Genomic DNA, 24,808 nt, shown 5'->3' with positions numbered 1-24,808 from the left:
AAAGAGAAAGAGAGAGGATTGCATCAGTTAAGCTGTGCACCATGTTAGCAGTCAGCTACGCAGAGTTGTTCTCAGGCACGAGTTGTAGATGAGTTGTCTGGTTGATGGACCAAAGCAAAAGGGGAAAAAGAGAGTGAGAAAGTCAATCCAGTTCATGGAGATAGAAAGCATATAAAGTGTATGTACTGTTTGTTAGCTTTTTTCCCCACATGGTAGCAAGTGACGTGAGGCGCGCCTGCCGAAATGGCGGCGGCTGGTCCGTAGACTACTCACTTCGGAAGCTGGTCCGAAAAAGGGGTGGAAACAGCTTGTCTCTTGCTTTTATAGTTGTTTCCAGTGGTCTTTTGCGCATGTGTGGATTTCCTTCGAAAGGGGAAGTGACGTTGCCCATGTGTGCGTACATGTGCGTGTACATGAGTATGTGTATGTATGTTAGTGTGTGTGTGTGTGTGTGTGTGTATACACGTGAATGTGAGTGTATATACGCGAACGTGAATATATGTACATGTGTGGACATGCGCGCGTATGTATATGACAAGTAATATAGCTTGAGATGTGAACACATGTTTTTGTGTGAGACTAGAAAAGGCTCGCGCAGATACAAGATGATATAACTATAATATAAATATAAAATAGCAGTACTTATGCAGTGTAGGGACCGCATTATCGTCAACATTTTTCGGGCAGATTACGTAAATCGCTGGAAGGTGTCAAACAAAAGCTATAGTCGACAAATCGATTTTTTAAATATATCGTTTTAAGCAAAAACAATATTACGTACTTAATTGTCATGTCGAAAATAGTAATATATCCAAAAATTACCAAAATTCATCTGTTAGATAATAACAAGGTGGGTGTAACCATCGTTTGTTGCGAGACTGGTAGTATAGAAAGAAAAGGAAATGTGTGTTCATGTGTGTTAAATTAGTTATTATCGATCTATTTATCTGTCTACCTATCTATTTACCCATCTATCTAGTAATATTGTTAAAATAGTTTAGATTGGGAGTTATTTATTGTTTAGCTGAATATATTTATATAAATTAGCTAAGTTAAATAAAAAAATGACCTTCAACAGTTGCGTATATGACAGAGGGCAGACGTCAGGAGACGTGTGCTTTTGATGATGACGTAACGGAACAGACAGGTCAAGAAGTCAAGACGATTAGATTGCAGAGTTTCAGTTTAGTCATGAAAGTGAGCAGACGTGCTTCAAAGTCCCAGAGGCGGGGTTAGAAAAGAACAAACGTGTAGACACGTAATGCAGACTCCTGGTGAAGACCACTGAGACAGCTGAAATAAATTTGTTATGTGGTGATTGTTATTATTAGAAGAAATGACTAAATATTCGTATATGTTACGTGAGTTTTTATTCAGTGTTCTTGTTTGTATGACGACTTATATATTTGTTGTTGTTCATGTCGTGTGCTGTGGGAGATAGCATATTGGTGACATTAACAGGTACATGTAAAGAGAGAGACAGTTGTACATTTTTATAAACACAAAGTTCATATTAATACACTTTGAGAGGCGATTTGATATATAGATAGATAGATCGAGAGATTGGCATTTATGCTTTTGACAGTTCTGTATGAAACGGGAGTGTTTATATAACATTTATAGTTTGACACATATACTTTCTAACGCATATTTTTTTAGATGATGATTTTATCAAAGGTTCTTATAACATAAATGGACAATAACTTTTCTGTTGAATTACAACACGAAGACGCATGTTATGAAAAACATGATGATCATTTATTTCTTCCATATGACCAGTCAATGGCTTTGCATCCAGGAATTCAAAGTTTTTTTATATCTTCTTCTTTTAAAACCCTCTCGCTTCCAGACGGTGCCAAGATTCGGTCTGAACCTCTCTACTTCCCTGGTCGGGCTGATCTAACTCCCCTGACTCCTCGACTCCTCTACCTAACTTCGAACTCTTTCCTATATTGAGAAATCACCTATGTCTGCTCAATGTGACTATAATTCACGTGTCATCAACATGCGCGATTTGCACGTTTTTGAAACCGTTTCTGACGACCAGGAAATTTCCCATTCTACTTGTTGTTTTACAAAGATATTTAACCCACTTCTCTAATTCTATAACCCATATTTTATTATGCATTCTTTCTGACAATGTGAATAGTTTCAAGCCAAATTTGTATTTATTAAATATTTTAACAGAATCAACAATTTACTGAACATTCCATTAAAAACCTATTGTTCTTTAAAACTTATCTACAGGGTTCGATTCCCGTTTTATCTGATTTTATTTTCATTTAACTAATTCTCTTTATTTTTACTTACATGAAAAGGGGACAAGCCTTTTCATGTAACAAATTTATATTTTAAAAATATAAAGTGTTGTTCTGTGGCTTCACAAAAAAAAAAAAAAGGAAAAAAGCAGGTGTCTCAATCGGTTATGGTGTTGCCAGCAATGAAGACAGAAGAACTCCTAGATAAAGAAAAGGTACGAAGCATCTATATATTGTTCTTCCTATAAAATATGATACCTTTATGTAAATACGAACTGTAATATATCCCCGTGTGATAACTCCTCGATACAACAATCTATACGTTGATTATATATCAACCTGGCTACACAACACATCGAATAGAACAACTGCTATTGTGTTTTTAGTTTAAAAAAAAAAAAAAAAGAAAGTCTATCGGTATAGACAACAAATGTTGTAGCCATGCACAATTAATCTAAAATATTCTTTTCGGAGTTATGTCCCCTGTGTTTAGCCTCCTACTGCCTACTTTATAACGTCTAAGAAAAATGCGATTTTACACAATTTTCTGTAAAAATTACTTTTGACTAGAAAGAAATTTCTATTCAATGATTTTTCGTAATTTTTGGATATATTACTATTTTCGGCTTGGCAATTATGTATGTAATATTGTTTGTGCTTAAAACAATATATTTAAAAAAAAAATCGATCTGTCGACTATATCTTAAGAAGCACCCAAAAGTTTTGTGGATTTTTTATTTTCAAAAATATTTGTCAAATTTGTCACTGAAAGAATATTTTTTGTCGTTACGAAGAAAATACAATGGAAAATTTTTAAAAACTTAAAGAAAATCAAAAGTAAAAAGTTCAAAAAAAGAGGGGAAAAAATCTCATCGTATAGTAAGTTTCATGAATATATACTTTTTTTTTTGTTATCAAACAACTGTTAGCAAACAAATACATTTTTTAATGATTTTTCCAAGATTTTTTCCTCCTTCTTTTCAACTATATCTAATGTAGGTTAATGCTTAATGTTAGATTGCATTTCTGTTAGGGATTAGGGTGTGTTTAGGCTTACTAATTGTCAGCTACTACGATTTTTATTGGCCAAAAGTTTCGACACCTTCCAGTTGTTTACATAGCCTGCCCGGAATATGCTGACGTCAAAATAAATATAAAACAAAATAAAATTAGTTTGTCTATTCATGATAGAAACAACTAGTTGCATTTCTGCTATATTGTTGCAATATTTTCGATATAATGAAAAGGGTGCGATTAAAGAAAATTGGAAGATTTTTACTTTTTAACACTGGCGATAGAAACTGATCAATCAAATGGATCCACGTTCTGCTAGCAACTAATCAGACACCGGAATCGCTTCATAAAAATATATGTAATCTTTTAGAATTTCTTCACATAATTTTTCGTGTCCACACAAGAAAGATCTTTGCGCTTTGTCTGCAAACTTGCAAAGTTCAAGACTTATACAGATCAGCTACCCAGTGAAAACTCTTTTTCATCTCCAGGACTTGTGCAGATTAGCTAACCATCGGAAATTCTTCTGAAATTTAGCATGGTTTTCAGTTCAAAATGCATAAACCAACAAATACCTTAGGCTATATAAAATTAACCTAGATCTAATATAAGAACTAATGAAGCAACATACAACCCAGGCGGTGATTGTTCCTATTTACCTGCCTCCCCACGAGGGCAGAGTGAGACACAAGGTCGATTTTTAATGTGGGGAAAACCCAGCTCCTCCAAAAGGGGCACTCTGAATAGGAACAAAAATAAAAATTGCCTCAGTCATGAAGGATCTCTCCACTACTGACCGAGGATAGAAAAGGTGAAGTGATGCATCAAACAGATACTACACTGTGATCTTGGCCCGAAGGCCATAGCTGGTGATTGTTTATTGAATTCAATATTTATAATTAATATTCAAAATATGGTATGTCATTCGTAGTTATAAAATATCCATACGAAAATACCAGACAAGAAAATGAAATTCAAAATGGTGACAGTCCACACATGGTAATCCAAATAAAGCCACTTCGATATTTACAGAAACAGATATACAGCACCAATATTAAACTACATAAGTTTTATGGCTTAACAATTCGCAAAAGTATTTAATATCACACTAGGTAACACCCTCCAATACAATCTAGAATGAAATGATCAGGTCTTCATCTGCTTTATTAGTTATATTTCCTCTATTATTCATCATCGACCTACACTTATCGTTATATATATATATATATATATATATATATATATATATATATATATATATATATACACACACATATTTTTTTCATAGGTTTTGGTTTCGATTCAAGCGGATGCATCCAGATATTGTGCGCTATATATATATATATAAACGATAAGTGTATGTAATTAAACACAAGTCACTATTTTGGAAAATATACTCGGTAAACCAAGATACAATTGCACTTAAATTAATGGTCAGAATCTTAAAATGATCTCTCAGTTGAAATATCTGAGTTAGCAGATAAATATTTGGAATTCGGTAGGATGCCCCTTCCTCAACTTGAACAAACTGATCAGAAAATTAAAAAAAAATGTATTGTGGGTTCATACTTTTCTCAAGAGATATTAGTGCATAAATTTATCACAATAGACCAAGTGGGATTTGAATTTAGCATTGCTAATTCCATAGTATGTGATGGTATCCGTTAGGCCAATCGCAATCCATTTTTGATAGATAGAAACCTTAATATTCCGTCTGTATTGAGTAAGTCTTGTTATAATAAAAAAAAAAAATGCATTATCATTCTGAGAGGTAGATCGATTATTGATCTGGTATGATCACACGGTTGACTCATGTATTAAAATCCCCACCCTCTACCCCCCACCCTTTAACTTTCACTCCATCCTCGAAACATTGCTCCTTATTTCCATTTTCTCTTTCATCTACAAAATCGGTCAATGGCAACAATAGTAAATTGGGTTGTGGAGTTTTGTTGTTTTAGCTATGTACTCGCTTCTCTATGAGAGGCATTGTCTGTCGGTCGCGCTTCAAGTTTAAATAGCATTTTCGATGGTCTGTCGAGGTTATATTTAAAGTAATATTTTTATTAGTCTGTCAGTTTAAGTTTGAAATATAATCTATATATTAATACGATAGCGTGTGTGTTCTTTTGTGCGTCACGCTTACATCTTTTTGTTCCGAGTTATTGTCGTTAAATTGTTATGATCTTTCATTTCTTCTAATAAATAATTATACTAAGAATTCTCCATAAGTTTTAGTTTCGGTTTCGATTATAACCGAAGGATTATATATATATATATATATATATATATATATATATATATATATATATATATATATATATATATATACAAAAACAAACTTCATTAATTAAAATATCATATGTAAGCATAGTTTACGACTGGGCTACGCCGGGTGTTTCTGTTAGCTTAAATACTTTTGCATATTTAATAAAAGAGCTACAAGACGTCTCCATTTACGCTGAATGCCAACATCAATGTATTACATATGAAAGAGTTCGCTGTGGAATTTCCACAGGTCCCGCTAGTTTACATTAATTTGTCAAGTTCAAATTTCAAATAGCAATTTCGTTGCTCTTTCAAATTACGTTTGAAATAACATTTATATCGGTCTGTCAAATTTAAGTTTGAAATAGCATTTTCAATGGTCAATTAAGTGTAAATTTGAAATAAACTTTTTTGTCTTTCAATCAAGCTTGATTTTGAAATAGCTTTTACACTGGTCTGTCAAGTTTATGATTTTGAAATAGCACTTTCATTGGTCTGTCAAATTTAAGTTTGAAATAACTTTTTCGTTTGTCTGCCAAGTTTAATTTTGAAATAGTATTTTCCTTAGTTTGTCATATGTAAGTTTGAAACAGTATGTTCGTTGGTCTGTCACGCTTATGTTTCAAATAGCATTTTCGTTGGTCTCACAAATTTGAAATATAAGGGTCATTCCAAAAGTAGGGCTTCCTACTTTTTAACTACAAATCTAAAATGTTGAAGAGCTACAAAGATGGGAGTGGTACTATTTTAATGAGCGACCTTTTGTGCTGCAGAATTTATTTTTCTACATAGTCACTTGCTTTCTCAATGCACTTTTACCAGCAATGAACGATGCCTTCGTCGTAATAGTTTGGAGCATGCTTTGTCACTCACATCTCTGTCACAATTATGAAATCGATGTACTCATCTCCTAACTAAGCTGACATCAACTGCATCGGCTTCATAAACGTTCAACAAGTGCCCGTGAATGTTGATCAGTTCAAATAGAGTAATTCAATGATGCATCTTTGCTTCTGAGACACGTCCATGATAGGAATTGCTTTCTTAGAGTCTCACACCTTCAATATCTACAGCAGAAAGATGAAACTTTCAGGTTATGAATGCATAAGTTTAGTTAGCATAGCAATCTCCTCTGATCCATTCGTACAGGAAAAAAAATAGGAGGCATTACATTTGGAACATCCCTCATAGTGTTTTTTGTTGGTCTGTCACGCCCAAGTCTGTAATAGCATTATCATACTGAAACTCCTAGACAGAATGGACATATCTTAAAAGTATTCATTCCTGTTTATCCTGAAAGCAACTCAATTGTTTCGCTAAAAACGGGGAAAAAATAAATAATCGCATTCACACGAATCCGACGTGTTATCCGTCTAAACAAATACAACGCCTTTTGAATATCTGTTGAACTATGAGCACAATTTCTAGTCTAACTTGCCAATCAATGAATGACAACCCCATAGCTTACGTGTAAGCAGACACTTTTCCATTTGGTAACTCAATCCATAGTGGTAGGTTATATAATGATTAACTATTAAATACTATAAGACTTATAGTTTTTTAGAAGTTAAGAGTATGTTATATATAAAAGTGGTCATAGGGAGTTCGAAGATGAGATTTAGATTGTCAAGATTTCACGCTTGACTTAGCTTCAATCTATGGTATCTCTCACTGCAAAAAATTTTCAACAAATACTCGTCTATCTACAACAATTATCAATAATTTCCCTTACTCTCTATCAGTTCCTAAAGCTAAACGAAAATACCATGAGCAAAGTTTCTTTTCTAGAACTGTCCATCTGTTGAACACAACACTGCAGGGCTGCTTTCCAGCTGATTATAGCATAGTCGTTTTCAAATCTAATGTAATTAAGTTCTTATTAAGCCGTTCTCTTAAATAATCCAACCCTCCCCAAGTTCCACTATTACCAATATTGTCTCACACTTATTAACCCTTATACTCGAATGACCCTTGGGCCTTGATAAGCGGTGACTCCATAGAAAATAAAAAAATGGTTTTTAGTAAATTGTGAAAAATAAAACAAATTCCGTTGTTGTCTCTTCAAATTTAAATGTCGTTTTATTTTTCACAATTTACTAAAAACCATTTTATGCATTTATTTTCTTTTTCTGTAGACTGTTATCTTCATCTTTATAGTTGTTGTTCCACCACGTTTCAGCTCACTAATCCTCTGGCCTTCTTCAGGTGGTTAACCGTGACGTGATAGAAATGCTGAGTCTTGCAACTGTATCCCCAGTAATTACTGTCTTCCATAATTGTTGTTATCTTACCACGATTTGGCCAACTAGTTCTCTGGCCTGCTTTGGGTTAGGATCGAAACCGCTATCTTCAGACAATGCTCACCTGATACCATAGAGACTTAACACTTCTATCCTTTCAACAGGCCCTGAAAGGCGATCAAGGTTGGATTTTATGATCTTATAAATCCAATTTTCTGTTCTTATCTGGTCTTCCGCTGTTTTTTTTTTTTTTTTTGTTTGTTTTTTAACACTTTACGAGAAATAAATTTGTTTATTTTTTACAATTTACTAGAAACCAATTTGTCTATTTACTAGAAACCATTTTTTAAAAAATATTTTTACAATAAAAATTTAGTAGTGAATGAAAGTTCCAAGAGTCCAGGAACTTTTCAAATAAAGAAGTTGTTGTTTGGTCTGTAAGAAGTTGGGATATATGTTTGTTTCGGCTGTCATCATGTGAATTTATATGTATAAGTTCTTTATAATATGCGTATATATGCTTGCCCTGTGTTTAGTCAGTGCACGTGTGTGTAGGAACTTGTGTGTAAGTATTTGTGAATAAGAGAAGTAGAAGTCCACGTATCAGAGTATGTGCGAACTTGTGTGTACATAAATTTGATAAATTGTGTGTAAATGCTGTTTTTTTTTTTTTTATTGCATTTTCACCCAAAACAAGGCATAGTGCTACTTTGATGTAGGGGGCTACTAGTTTAGACATACTTTGCAGGGATACTATGCAGGGAGTTAAGCAGCAAGATATCTGTTTACATTAAACTTGAGCATCACCATATCAGTACAGTCAGGAAAGCAGGGACCCGGAAGGGATTTCCAAAGTCTGGTCATCCTAGGGAAGAAACTATTAGAATAGAAGACTTACTGACATCTGGAGGTCTCTAAAGTGTGTGGGGGGGGGGGAATTTTGCTGCTTGTCAGGTTTGTCGGGAGTATTTACGTCGAGGGGGTACAAGAGCTTGTAATTTGTCGGAGCACCTACCATTAAAATACTTGTAAAACAGGCAGAACCTAGCTGACAGTGCAGGACCTATTAGGTTGGCGACTCTTTTTTGAACCCTGAGAGACTAGTAGCAGATACACCAGCCCAAATGTGGCAATAATACTCCATACATGGACGAATAGTGGCCTTGTAGAGGCAGAGGATATTCTCAGTTATAAATTACTTTCTAGCACGGTAGAGAGAGCCCACCTTCTTTGCAGTGGTCTTGGCAATGCCCTCAATGCATCTGTTCCAACTTATGTTCCGTGTGAACATTAAGCTGAGGAGTTTGGATGAAGTACTTCCAGGTAATGTATCATTAGCCATGGTTATTAGTGGTTGAGAAGGTTTTTTGTAATTACAAGGTGGAACAATTTAGAAAACAACGCTACAGATTTATTTTAAAACTTTTATTAAAAAAATCAATTCAGCTAACATAATTATGTAGTAGAGCTGACATCTATTCAAGCCTCAATCACCATCTTGATACGGGTCTGGAATTTAGAGCATGCCTTTTCCACAAGTGCCAGCAGGAGCTCTGCGAATACTCGGTGGATAGCAGCTGTTGCAATATTTTTGATGATTAATGAGGTATGCTCCCTCACAGTTGGGAGATTCTATTTATAAACGATGCTGCTAAGAACTGACGAATCAAATTAATTCACGTTCTGCTATCAACCAATCAGAAACAAGAATTACTCCATAAAAATTAAACCTTTTAGCATCTCAGCACATAATTTTTTGTATCAACATGAGAAGGATCTTTTGCTCTTTTGGCTGCAAAATTATAATGTCTGGAACAGCTGCCCACTGAAAATTCTTCATCTCCAGAACTTGTATAAAATAACTACCCATCGGAAACTCTTCTGAAACTAAACATAGCTTACAATTCAAGAACAGCGATCAGGCTGGCTTTGGTGCTGTGGGAAGTCATGTTGATGTTCTCATCATATAATCAAACAAAGTAGTCCAGCACCAGCGGGTTCGGGTTGGGAGAGAAGGGTCCAAAGTCGTAGCCCTCCTTCTGAAGCCAAGTCTGGGTCTCTTTAGACTAATGGCAGTTGCTGAGTCCTGCTGGCACACCCAGAGTCTGCCAGCGGCCACCTGATTGCATCAGGAGATAAACACACTCTTCAGCACATCCAGGTACATTTTGGTATTGACTTTCAAGCTGACTTCAAAGATGTGAGGTAGCATGATGTGGCCCTCACTTGAAATCACACCAAAGAAACGGAAGAAACGAGTTGAAAGGGGAGAATTAGATTACTTAAGTGGACGGCTCGACTATGTTGTAATCAGTAAGGAAGCAGTCCAGTGGTATTATGTTCCACGGATGTGAAGTTCTTGGAAAGAATAAAGATTTTTGTTTCATTTTTGATACACAAAAAAAGAACAGAAAGTTCTTTGCAATATTGGTAACTGAGCAGAACATGGGCTCTCACTTTCATGCTAGAAAGTTACTTACGCTTAAGAGTATCCTGTACCTCTACAAGGCCACCATTTGCCCATGTATGGAGTATTATTGCCACATTTGGGCTGGTGCAATTGCTACTAGTCTCTCCTCTTAGACAGGGTTCAAAAGATAGTCGCCAATCTAATAGGTCTCACACTATCAGCTAGACTTCAGCCACTGTCCCATCAATGAAACATTGCATCCTTCTGCCTGTTTTGTATGGTAGATACTCTGCCGAACTACAAACCCTTGTACCACCTCAACGTAAATACCCCCAACGAACTCAATAAGCAGCAAAATCCCACCCCTACAGAGTAGAAATCCCTAGATGTAAGAAAGCCTTCTGCTCTAATAGTTTCTTACCTAGGACTGCTACACTTTTGAATTCCCTTCTTGGTTCTTATTTTCCTGACTGTACTGACATGCAGATGTTCAAGTGTAATCTAAACAGAAATCTTGCTGCTCAACTCCCTACATAGTACTCCTATAAATTATGTCTACATCAAAGTTACACTGTGCCTTGTTTGGGGGGGGGGGAAATAAAAAAAAATAAAGATAAAAACGTTTTCTGATATTCCAAATGTTTGTAATTGTTTTGCCTTCTCTTGAAGCTCCAAAAACTTGATTGTTTTATTTATGAATCCACCTAATTAATTCATCAAATGATCATTGCAAAACAAACTATTTTTATTCGGCTCAGCTTGGCTCGACTGCAAAAAAATGTTCATTGAAATAACAGAGTTGAGTAATTTCCTCAATGGTTTTCGCACCAATAGAAAACAATTTGAACGTGAAATAAGTATATGTGAGTCTGGATGTAAGTCTTTGTTTCTTTTTCTTTTTTTTTTTTTGCATATTATGTGATGTGAAGAAGAAAGTAGATGGGCTTTATACATACTTAACAACGTCTAGTAAGATAGTAGCAAAATTGATACCAATGCATGACTCGGAATGCTCGGTCTAAATCGTTCAATTCACTGCACAAATTTCACTAGTAATGTTTGTAAATTCATGTGGTCATTTCCTGTTGTGAGTACATGGAAGAAGTAATAAGAAATCGTAGCATTGATTCATACGAATTGGATTTTTACCAACAACCTCATTTGAAATGGAAAATGGAACCAACAGTCTGGAAAACGAGTGGTGGAGGAGGGAGGGTAAGCATTCTTATTAAGAAAAATAACGAAACGTGACGAATTATGGGAAGGTGATTGGGGAGATAATCGGAGTGGGTGATGAGGTCATGCAAATTTTTTGTTATTTTCGCTTAATTTCAGTTCATGTCAAGTAGTAGTACATTGTATATATATACTTCGTTCCGTTCTCTTTACAATGTTTCTATATATATATATATATATATATATATATATATATATATATATATATATATATATATATATATATATATATATATATATATAACCGAATCGAAGGGTTATTTATGCCATTTTTTTTTTTTGCTTTATTTCATTTTGTAGTTTCTTAAAAAAACTGGAATGGAATCTTAACGTTCCTTTTTGTTCTATGCTTTATACTGGGTGAAACGCACCATGGACTTAACCGAACCGAAGGGTTATTTATGCCATTTTTTTCGCTGTGTTTTTTTGTTTTTGTTTTTCCGAACATCATCATTTTTTCCCCTTATTTTTGCTTTTTGTTTTAGTTTTTCCGATTTTTTTAAAGAAGTTTAACATCGTTTTTTTTTTTAAATATTTTAACAGGGTTATTACTTTGCTTATTCTTTACTTTACCCCCCCCGTCCTCCTTACATACACCTCCAAATATCCGGGAAATGCCGGGTACCCCCACTAGTATCACTAGTATATATATATATATATATATATATATATATGTATGTATATATATATGTATGTATATATATATATATATATATATATATATATATATATATATATATACTAGCAAAAGTACCCGTTGTTGACTGAGTTCAAAAACAGAGTACAGAAAATGAACTGATTTATGAAAGTATGATAGGTTATGACAAGGAAGGGCTGTAAAGAGATAGCTTCGAATTTGGGGGTATCAAAACCAAAGCAAAATATGATGAAAGTAAAAATAAAATAGATAAACCCCATAATTTATTATACCATACTTGTTCACACTGAAACACTTATCACAATATTCTGTGGATCTATATTAAAAAACCTTGTTAAACTTTGTGACATACTTCCATTCTATGGAGGTCAGACACGAACGAGCACCCCATAATTTTATTATACCATATTTCTTCAAACTGAAACATAATCATCAAAGTATACTTACGCAGATAGATATGAAAAGTTTTTATTAAAGTTTGTGCCTATTTCCATTCTATGGAGGCCAGGCACGAACGCAGACCCCACAATTTATTATACCATCCCTATTTAAGTTAAAACATACTTATCAAAGTATTATTATGTACATCTATATCAAAAACACTTGTTTTTTTTTTTTTTAATTTTTTATTTCCATACTTTGTAGACCAGGCGTGAATGCAGACCCTACAATTTTAATGAACTACCGTTCTGCCAGATCAAACATACACATTCCTGTGTCTCGATACATCTTCTATCATTATATGTAATCAGTTTTTTAAAATAGTCAACCATATAGGAGCCTATTCATGACCACACACACACACACATTCAGCTTTATATATATATATATATATATATATATATATATATATATATATATATATAACTACTTAATTTACTCACATAAAATTAATATACGAAAGTATAGATTTATGCATAAATTTTAAGTATTTACTTCAAAAGTGCTCAATACATAGGTAGAGCTAGTTAGTAATTTATAAAATATATATGGTGATCAAGCTAAACTGAATATTCCGCGTTTCATCCACTCTAGGACTCCTCAGGCTTATGTGCGAATTCTGTGGTTGTTTATCGTTTTTATATGCTCCTTTTCTATTGAGATTTTAGTTAGCCAATCAGCTTTCTAGTATCCACTGCGCCCTTCCTATCAGTCACTGGGCATGCATTTTTAAAGAACCCAACATCTATTAAACTGTAGAAGAGAAATAGCAAATAACTGTGTTCACAAGATAAAATTTACTCTAGGATAGCGATACAAAATAGTTTTAAAACTAAAAAAAAAACAATAGAAAATAAACAAATGTATAAATTAAATAAACATGAATATACATAACCGATCACACATATATGTATGTGTATATATATATATATGTATATATATGTATGTACACATATATATATATATTTATATATAAACTAACAAAAAAAAAAAAAAAACGCTAACCTAGTTTTAAAACAGATCCTTTGTCTGATAAAATGCATGCCCATTGGCTGATAGGAAGGGCGCGGTGGATGCTAGAAAGCTGATTGGCTAACTAAAATCTCAATAGAAGAGGAGCATATAAAAACGATAAACAACCACAGAATTTGCGCATAAGCCTGAGGAGTCCAAGAGTAGATGAAACGCCGAATATTCAGTGTAGCTTAATCGCCATATATATATATATATATATATATATATATATATATATATATATATATATATATATATATAGAATTCTATGATTTATAATTAAAGAATTTTATAATTTGATAGAACGGTTAGATAAGAACTTGTTTACATTGGACCTGAAAAGCAGACCTGTAGAGGCAAGCAATTTACTAAATAAATATTTTTAATATCCATAGATACATATATGTTTTGTGATTTTTATTATATATATATATATATATCATCATGCAGTTCGTCAGTCTTGACTATGACTAATCGGGGCCTCAGTGCTTTATACTTCGGTGTTGGCATATTCCTCTTTCTGTGTGAAACATCCAGTCCCAAGCACTGCATATATATATATATATATATATATATTACACTCACTATAATACTGAAATTAAATATCAGTAAAAGAACACCACTAATTATAATTGGTGTGTACTGGGAGAGTATATGTGGAGGGGTTGTATATATTATATACGTGTGTCTAAACTCATGCATCATCTAGTGGTATAACATGTTCTTCTAATGAATGTGTATATATACAGAGTGTATATACATTTGTATATACATGTCACAGTCATGTATATGATGTGTGTGTATATATGTGTGTGTTCGTCTAATCTAGTTTTTCTATTGTTCGTTGAATGGATGCGTGCATAACACTTACGATATATTAACAGATACTTTTAACAATAAACATGTAACATTTATAACAGAAAGTTCTCTAGTGTTGTCCCTTCTTGACTGACTCAATCTGGTTTCTCTCACGCTCGTCTCTTTACTCAAAAAATGATACATGTTTTTCAAGCTCTACCCCAAGTCCATATCAGACTCCAGAGGTCAACCTATTTTTAAATTATTGTTTGTGTTTTAATATTCTTTTCTATTTTAGCATCTTCACATAAATATTTTTATCTGCAAATATTTATTTCGCCATGATAACATTCTATTTTTGCAAATATTACAAAGATCATAACAATTGGCGAATGGCACATCTTTTGGCACTGCCCTACCACTATCTAACATGATAACATGTAAATTAGAAGAAAAAGAAATATAAGCTGGTAAACACCGCCCTATAATCAGATGTTACAAACTAAACTTGGCAAGAACTTCCTAAATCTCATTGAAAAACACTTCCATAACCAATCCCTTGCACAAAATATTCAATAAAAATAACCTAAAACTGTCCTACAATTGCTGTGAAATCTTAGAAATTATAATTATAAATGACAGGGAATTAATTAAAATGAATGTTTTAAAAGAATATGCAAATTAGCTAGACCTTTTGCAGATTAATGCAATTCTACTACCTATATATAACAAAGTTTTATTTCCTACTATTAGATAAATCTCACCTATCTATTTAAATGTATGTATGTATGCATGTATGTATGTTTGTTTGTATGCCTGCCTAAACCTTTTGACAGAAGCGATGGATCCTCACAGTATCGATATCGTTTTGAAGCTCGACCATTCGGACGACAAATATAAAAAAATTGGTTAAAAACATTAATTCCTTCACCCTCAACTGGACACTTTTCAACAGAGAGAGGTCGCTTTTTTTGCCCTTATTTTCGAAAGTATCCCCTCTTTTCGATTTCTATGACTAGCCTTAATTTAAATCATCGCCACTTCTGGTTTGACAATGGGCGCAACGATGAAGAAGTCACATTTTTTTTCACATTCTTTTCCTCCTTTGCGGTACAAGTTCAAGCCTGCCTGCCTGCCTATTACCACTTTTTTCTTTGCTCAACACACACCTCCAAACACCCGGGCAAATTCATAAATAAATAGAAAAAAGGGTTTTTAATATGAATATCAATACAAAAAAAACACACACAAATTTATAGGAGTATAGATTAGCTTTTCTGCTCAGCCACAATTCAAGATATAGAGAGAAAGAAAGAGAGAAGTCAGCTAAAGGTGGAAGGAGAGAGAGAGCGCTATTAGCTTTTTCGTTTGGTCATAATTTAAGAGAGAAAGAAAGAGGGAGAACGAGAGAAAGAGATTGATAGATAGAGAAAGAAGAGGGGAAGAAGGAGAGAGAGAGAGAGAGAGAGAGAGAGAGAGAGAGAGAAGGAAAGAATAAGAGAGAGATAATTTTTGATTACTTTTTTTTTTTTTTTACACAGTGATCACCACTTATCAAGGCCCAGAAGCCACTCAGGGATAAGGGTTATTGCAAGTACATTACGTTAGTATGGAGATTTGATGAAGTGTTTACTTAAGGGGGCGGTTCATTAGGAATTTGTTAACAATGGACTTGAAGACATCCAAGTTGTAGTCCGGTGGGAAGCAGGCAGACGGAACAGAGTTCCACAGGCGTGCAGTTCTAAGAAAGAAGCTTTGTTCATGGAATCCACATATTGATTTAGGCACAGATAAAGAGTGGGGGAAATTTTTCACAGTGGATTCGGCTAGACGGGTGTTTTTTGTGAAAGATTGGCGAGGGGGGACCAGAGATTGGAGTTCAGACGGTTGGCTAATATTTTAAAATATCACTTATCAATCTATACCAATTCATTCTTAATTAGCTACTCTGTAAGAGCTTCCTTGGAGTTGTCAATAAAACTTGATTAAATTGTCATTCTTTTCTTTTTTTATGGAAATCGCTGCAGACAAAGCATGAAACCATTTAATGTAAGGAGATTAAAAGAAAAACAAAACAAAAATATTACTCCAAGATAAAAAAAAAAATAGCCAACAATAAGTGGATAGAAAACAGCAACTCTTCCCCCTTTGTTAGAAATATCGCTCCTGGAATGTGAGGACTAAAGAACAAAATAAGGGAAGCGAGAGTTATGAGGCTGCTGAAAGTAAACCAAAGATTCACTTTCTAGTTTACTTTTTTAAAGCATAGGTTTCATAAACTGGCAATAAATAAATTTACTTATAAAATATACATTTACGTGCAGAAATATGTACGAAGCACTAAAGCTATACAATATTGTGCAATTTGACTCAACGGTCTAGTTAATAGTAAAACAATATTTGGGGTAACGTTTCTGAATTTTTGAGATGAGGATTGGTTATTCGTACTATTTAGATTCATCAGACTACTGTTCTCATCTTGAGTGTCATTTTCACAATGTTTCAGTTGATGTACTCTCTGACCTTCTTCAGGTGTATCTTGTCGAACTCTGGAATGTTTGTCTAACTTGAGGATTTAGACGGAATTCTGACTGGAACTCTTTATTTACTTCATAGGGGTAGCATGCTCTTGTTCCGTCAGCCAAATTCCCGAGTTTGACAAAATAGCCCTGAAGAAGATCAGAGATTACATCGTCCAAAACGTTGTGAAAATCACATTCAAGATGAAAACAGTAATCCAATAAATCCAAATAATATGAATATTTGGAGTGATAAAATTTCACTTTCGGGCACTGGTGACCCACACACATTTAAGTCAATACTTCTCACCTGGATATTTATCTCATCATGAAACAGTAAACTGGAGAGCAGGAAGTGAACTTTGCATCAATATTCAAGATTGATGTTTCCTTGGTATGTGAAGATTTTCAATCCTTTCAAAGCATACATCATCATTTAGCTACCAATCTATCCATCTCATCGATTTTTATCTTTGAGTGGTTTTCGATATTGGTAAGTGGTGGCTCATTAGTTAAAGAAAGAAAACTTTCATTTTGATGCAAATAAAAGTGAGAAGTAGTTTTTTTTTTTAAATGTCAAAGTTTTTTTTTTTTTTTTTTACTTAGACGTAGGATACATCATGTAACGTTTTCATTAATAAACTGAATAAAATTATTTATATATGCGTGAGAATTTTTTATTCTCTTCATCATCTGTTTCTCTTTACTGCATTTCATAAGTAGCTGCTTTTTCTAGTTGTCTGTTTAACTAAGGTAAATACAATTTTTCATACAAGAAAGGCCTAATAGAGACATTTGCTTAGTTTTTCAAGGTTTTATTTGAAGAGAATTTACTTATGGAGAGAGACTAATATTATCTTATCTAATTGTTTACTAAACTTTCTAAATTAAGAAACTAATGACAGATAGATACTCGAGGTAACATTCAGCTTAGATTATTCCACATTGTTAGCGTGTCTCGTTTGCATGTCTTCCTGAAAAGAACCGATCTGAAACCTTAGTTTTCTCTCTACTCGAAAAATGTGACATCACCCATCATATCCTCATATTGTTCAACTCCTGTTTTGTCTACTGCTGGTCCCAGTTGCCCCTGTCTCGACTTTCATCACCTGTCTTTTGGGAACGCTTCTGTTTGTAGATAAAGGTTATCCTGATATGCACTAAATGTGACCTTTGTTAAAATTCACACTAGCTAACTCATTTGTTACTGACGTAATTCTTTTATATGTAACAACCTACCATTTATGCTTATTGTCTGTAATATTCAATGAGATAGTGTTTGTTACAATTAAGAAGACTAATTTCAAGGCCAACCATAAAGAGAATACTGCAAAGATTAAAAGTAAAAATGAGAGAAAATCATTTTTAAAATTGTTAGTCAATTAAGCTTTTATTATTTTTTGCAATTGTTTTGTAAATAAAATGACCCAATTTATTATGTAAATGTGTTGAAACAATTTTAACATATTTTTTAATAACTTTATTCGTTTCTATTTCTATTCAAAAGAGATTTTCATCTGATGAGATAAGCAACTCGGACATAAAATTAGCTGTGAAAAATGTGTGGTTTAGAGTGGAGTTTTACAAGTTGTTATTTATTATTAGGAAATAGGGGAGAGGGGGGTGCTTGCCGGGTAATAAAATGTGCTTAAATATTTTTTAATGCATGCAGATTTTATTTTTGTTACTACAGAGCCAATTTTCTATTAAACCTTGATATATAGTAGTGATTTCAAAAGTTACACAAAAAAAAAGATGACGTGGGTGCCTTCAGTTAAAATCGAAACAATAACATTTAGCTCTCCAGCCACGTACTTTACCAATGTAGCTATTGAGAGACAGCTAGAAAGGTTTAATATCAAACGACTTGAAGAAATTAATTGAATTTGGGCATGCATAGAAAGAAATTAAAAAATATCAGCAATTTGAAATGAATATTTTGCATTTCAACTTGCCGACATATGTCTGTACGCGTTATTATTCATCCAAACAAAGATTTTACTCGTTATAAACCATCTTCATAGATTCCATGAACAAAGTTTCTTTCTTAGAACTGCACGCCTGTGGAACTGTCTTCCGTTTGCCTGATTTCCAGCTGACTACAATATGGTTGTCTTCAAGTCCAACGTAAACAAGTTCTTGATGAGCTGTTCCACTTAAGTTAACAAATTTACCGACTTTTCATTACTAACGATTACTATATTGTCCAATTGATTACTGTACACTCGTTAACCTTTATCCTCGAGTGGCCTCTGAGCCTTGATAAGTGGTGGTGCCTATGTAAAAAAAAACTAAAAACAATCTTTGGTGTATGATTACTGATGATTACTGTTTCCTATTAATTTCAGTGTTATGTTACCGGTAGTTTAAGAATTTATCGGTTAAATATTTACACACACAAAAACAGACAGACATACACGCATACATCTACTATTTAATTTATATAGATTACTAGCAGGCCGCCCGGAGCTGCCCAGTCGTAAGATATGTTTAAATATATTTTAATTCATGCAGATTAAGTATTTATTATTATAGAAACAATTCTCAATTAATTTCGAGTAATATGTTTTTTTCCTAAACAATTCACTTCTTGTAAGTAAAAAAAAAAAAAAAATACTCAAGCTGAAACCATAACCTAAAGACTGTGAGTCAAGTATGATAACCATTAGGCCAGTTTGCCACGATTTTAAAAAGTGTTTTCAAACCTACTTATTCTGAATATAAGGAATCTGTCATGTGAACGATTTGTGCATGCACAGTCGTGAAACAATTAATAAATTGATAAAAATCCGATTACCCCTCCCCCCAAATACAGGATTTTCAATTTTGGATGCAAACTGATTAAAAAGTTTTCCACATGTCTGAATACCATATATACCAAATTTCAAGTCTGTAGATCAAAAATTCGTTGAGTATATAGGTTGAGAGTTGTCCTCACACACATTCTCACGTTTATAGATATATAGATTGTTGCAGGTATCGCCTCATCAATCAATAATAATCAAAACAAACAGTGGTATAGTTAACAAAAAAAAATGTATTAGTAAAATGTATGTTACGGAAGTACACGTCATGATTCTAAGAGTCACGAATCGACACCTAGTAACATATTCAATGTAACTATCTTTTTAGTCTTAGGGTAAGACCATAATTACAGAAATAGGTATATCAGCTTACGCCATAAAAATTATATCATTTGTTTTTTTAAGTTATACAGATAAAAAGAACCTGGCCTAGTTTACTTTGAACATCAGACGTTGTGTTCCATTGGGTATAAATTCTTTCATTGAAAAATCTTAACAGTTATGATCATCAGCAGTTCAACAAAGAACAATTCTAACCTCATTCACAGTTGTGTCATGGCTTACACAATCACTTTTTTAACCAATAAACATCTCGGAATTTCAAACTGAATTCATTATTTAACTGCTGGTCACAATCCATTGCGCATACCTTTTAGATATCTCATAGCCATTCATTTTTCCGACATTCTTTCAATAGGAATTTATTATCTCTAAATAAAACATATTTTAAAATTGAATTCTAACTAGTGTTGGAACGATTAATCTGAAATCGGAAAAATCAGAACATTTTGAGGCATTGAAATCTGAAAATTTTGTGCTTATATTTCGATACCAAAAACGATTCTTTTAATTGTTTTAACATAATCTACAATTGCTGATACCAATGATGAAATGAAAAATATTTATTGATTTTAAACTACCAGAAAAACTAAAATCTATCGGTCACTCCACCACAAATGTATTTTTATGGTTGTCGAAATTATATTCTTGTATTATATGGTTTTATGGTAACCCAAACATTTACAAAATAAATAAATAAATATTTAAAATTTGGAAAGAATCACAATCCATCATCAAAATCAGGAGATACAGAAGAAAATCAGTCATTGTATCGGAATCAGTAAAAATATTGGAGCCATCTCATCACTAATTCTAACCAATATTCATAATGTGTCTATGCGTGACGATTGTCGACTACAATAAAAGGCACCAGAAGAAAGCTGAATTATAATGATAGGCAAAACCTTTGTGTGTTTATTACAACTACAATATGGATAACAGTTTGAAATATATCAAGAACGTAAATGACAAAAGATAAGTTGCTTTTTTAAAAATTATTTTAAATTGATTTTTTTTATGTACTTAAAGCTCTGATTTGCATAATCGATAATTAGTTTTCAATAAAAAAATGTTACACAAATCCCCCCCCCCTAAAAAAAAAAAACAATTAAAGATGAAGAATAAAAAGTGGACTTGGGTTTACTTTCGACAGCCCCATAACTCTCGTTCCCCTTATTTTTTTCTTTGGTCCTCATATTCTGTGAGCAACGTTTCTGACAAAAGGAAAGAACTGCTGCTTTTAAGTTGGATAGATTTAACATTTATCATTCGTTAGCTTTTGATCATGAATTAGTATTTTTTAGTTCCTTACATTAAGTGGCTTCTATTAAAAAAAAAATTAGAATGTTCAAAAAACAAATCACATTATAATAGAGATGTGGTGTTTATCAGTAACTAATCTTCTATATATAAAAAAAAGGAAATTTATTGCCTGTAGAAATTAATATGGCTGAAACAAATAGTGTTTTAAGTGGTGAATCAAATGCAATTTTTTAAAAGGAATCCAATGGGGTTCATAAAATTTTATATAGAAACCAAATCTTTTGTTTCTGCATTTTTGAGATGAGGATTGGTAATTCATATTATTTGGATCATTCGGACATCTTGAATATTATCCTCACTCACAAGGACTCATGGCATAATGGATAAGGTACTAAGTAAAATTCAGTTCAAAGTGACACTGTTCTGAAGGTTAAAGGTTCAATCTTCAGATTATTATACTAAGAATACAATTGCAATTCGCTTAAGACTTCTACTCAGTCATGACTGATGAAAAGAAAGTACGAAACCTCCATTGATTAAATAAAGGGTTCTGTTCAAAATTCTGTACAGATTCCAGAGTTCAACAGAAAAATTCCCGAGTTCGACAAGATATACCTAAAGAAGGTTAGAGATTACATTGGCCGAAACATTGTGAGAATAATACTCAAGATAAGAATAGTCTGAATAATCCAAACAATCAATCCTCATCTAAAAAATTCAGAAGCAATTAAAATGAGATATTGAAATTGAATAAAAAAATATTACAAACAACTTCTATTCACTTTGTCTTAAAAATTTTCCATTCCAATCTTTTTTAGATCAACTAGTTTGAATAATCAAATTGTTTTTTCTTATGATTTTAATGAAATTAAAACTGTAGTTATATTGTACAAGATTATGTCAGTTGGAAATTCAGATCCAACATGAGAATGAACATTCATAAAAAAAAGAAGAAAAACAGCTTGTGTTTCTCATTGATTAAGTGCTCTGTCAGAAAACCATATATATCTGTAGAACAATACTGCAGCACTGCTTCCCAACTGATTACAACATTGTCATTTTTAAGTTCAATACAAACAAATTCTTGTTGAACCGTCCTCTTAAATACAATTCTGCAATATGCCTTGTTAGGAATGAACATGTTTTTGTTTTTTTGATACATATAAAAATAAACACTTTTCAAATATATGTATACACATACAAATATAATCCTATTCAAATACATATATATATATTTATATTTTGTGTACAGAAAGTTGTTAGATGAGACAAGTCATTGGTACCGTCGGTTTCAAGCCCGATAATTAGGATCGTTTAAGATATCCTTATCAAGCTCTCTTCAGCCAATATTCGTCGAATAATAAATACACTCTTATATTTCGGATTTTCCTTTTAATTGAGCACCCTGCTGGATTTCTTTTTCCAAAAAACTAATCATATATATATATATATATATATATATATATATATATATATATATATACACACACACACACACACACAAATTTTTTTTTTTAAACAAAAACTGGAAACATTCTGTTAGATGTTAGTTGGTTAATTTGGTTAGTAAGATAGAAGTTGCAGTTTAACGTCGTGCCCGGGACAATTTACAATCTATTTTGTGTGTGTGTGTGTGTGTGTGTGTGTGTGTGTGTGTGTGTGTGTGTGTGTGTGTGATTTCGACTGTTCATGCTTCTCTTTTTGGGTTTCTGAAAAGAGATTCATTCATAATTAGATTACAAAAAGTTCGGCTATAAAATGTTTTAATTTTATCCTTTTTATAGGTTTACTGAAAATGTCGGCTATATTATTCTCAGATGTCACATAATTAAGAGTAATAGATTTTTTACTTATTTCATCCCTTATAAAATGATATCTGATATCAATATGCGTCGACCTTTGATGAATCATAGAATTATTTGCTAATAATATACTGCTCTGATTGTCTATATGACTTACTATAGGTCTTTTACTTAGATCTGGTTTTAGAATAGATTTTAGAAGGGTGTTCAGAAAAATTGCCTCTTGCACAGAATGGGTGAAAGCCACAAATTCTGCTTCACAAGTAGAAAGGGCAACAATTTGTAGTTTTTTAATTTTCCAAGAGATCATAGGTCCAGTCTTTGACAGTCAAAAACAATACCCCGTCATATTTTTTCTATCCTCAGAGTTACCCCAATCTGAATCTGAAAATCCTTCTAAATTTAGAGGATGTGTAGACTTTTTAAATATTAAAGATTGTTCCTTGGTTCCTTTTAGATAATGAAGGATTTGTTTTGCATGATTAAGGTCTGTAATTGTCGGTCTTGATAAGTTTTGAGATAGCTTTGTTACAGTGTAACATATATCAGGCTTAGTTGTGGTCATCAAATAGATGAAGCTTCCAATCATTTCTCTGTATAATCGATTGTCTATTAATTTTGTTTTGGTCTCTATATTTTTATTTATATCCATCTCAATGGGAGTTGTACACGATTTACAATCTTGCATTCCGAACTGGAGCAGAATTTAAATAAACACTTTTTACACCCATTTGATGTATTTTTAAATTGTATTGAGCGGCAAATTGTAATAAAATTTTAATTGTCGTTAAATTTGTTGTTGGTGAAAATGTTGCAAAATATTCCACTCCAAAAATTTGTGAAAAACCTTTTGCAACAAATCTTGCTTTAAAAGTTTCACTGCCAGAAGCTGTGATTTTTTTTGGAAAAAACGAGCGTGAAGAAATTATATTCTTATCTTTTGGTTTTGCCACTATTTCGTATGTGTCATTTTCAGATAAAGCTTTCAATTCGGATATCATAGCTTTTTCTCCATTCTTGGTGATTTTCTGAATTAATCGCCCCATTATAATTTTCCAGTGCACTTTTCAACGAGTAACAGTAATCCACTGCATATTCTTGTATCTTTTCAATTTTTAAGAAGTCTGGCCTTTTTAACTCCCTTGTCGGGTATTGATATGTCTGGTTAATATTTACGTCAGTAGTTCTGCAATTGTCGTCGTTATAAATATTTTCATTATGATCAATTAAGATGGTAGGTAATATTTCCTCACGTTTTTCATTCACTGGATCGCCATTTTTTAAATTTGATGTATCATTGATTTTACATATCTAACCCTTTTTATGGCATTTTGGGCTTTTTTTTTTTTTACATGGGGGTCACCACTTATCAAGGCCCAGAGGACACAGGGATAAGGGTTATTGCATGTACAGTAATCAATGAGATAGTATTGTAGTAATCATTAGTATTGGAGATTTGATAGAGTGTCTTACTTAAGGGGGCAGTTTGTCAGGAATTTGTTTATGTTGGATTTGAAGACATCCAAGTTGTAGTCAGATGGGAAACAGACAAGCGGCAGAGAGTTCCACAGTCGTGCACTTCTAAGAAAGAAGCTTTGTTCATGGAATCTACGTTTGGATTTAGGCACAGATAAAGAGTGGAGAAAATTATTGACAGTAGTTTCAGCCAGACGGGTGTTTCTCGTGAAAGATTGGCGAGGGGGGGAAGAGATTGAAGCTCAGACGAGCACTTGCCATGGAAATA

General features: G+C 33.0%; 1 long non-coding RNA gene across 1 annotated transcript in view; it reads left to right on the top strand.

The window, feature by feature from the left end:
* The first annotated feature begins 11,176 nt into the window (after nt 1-11,176).
* Nucleotides 11,177-24,808, top strand: part of LOC145279682 (uncharacterized) — a 57,692-nt gene continuing 44,060 nt past the window's right edge. The window contains exon 1 of the long non-coding RNA XR_013868425.1: nt 11,177-11,405. This is a non-coding gene — a long non-coding RNA (uncharacterized LOC145279682). The remainder of the gene's footprint in view (nt 11,406-24,808) is intronic.

Source organism: Euprymna scolopes, chromosome 7 (assembly GCF_053919585.1).
Source record: "Euprymna scolopes isolate OS-2025 chromosome 7, ASM5391958v1, whole genome shotgun sequence".
NCBI lineage: Eukaryota > Metazoa > Mollusca > Cephalopoda > Sepiida > Sepiolidae > Euprymna > Euprymna scolopes.
Note: the sequence above shows the minus strand (reverse complement) of the source record. Positions and strands in the feature narration are given on the sequence as shown.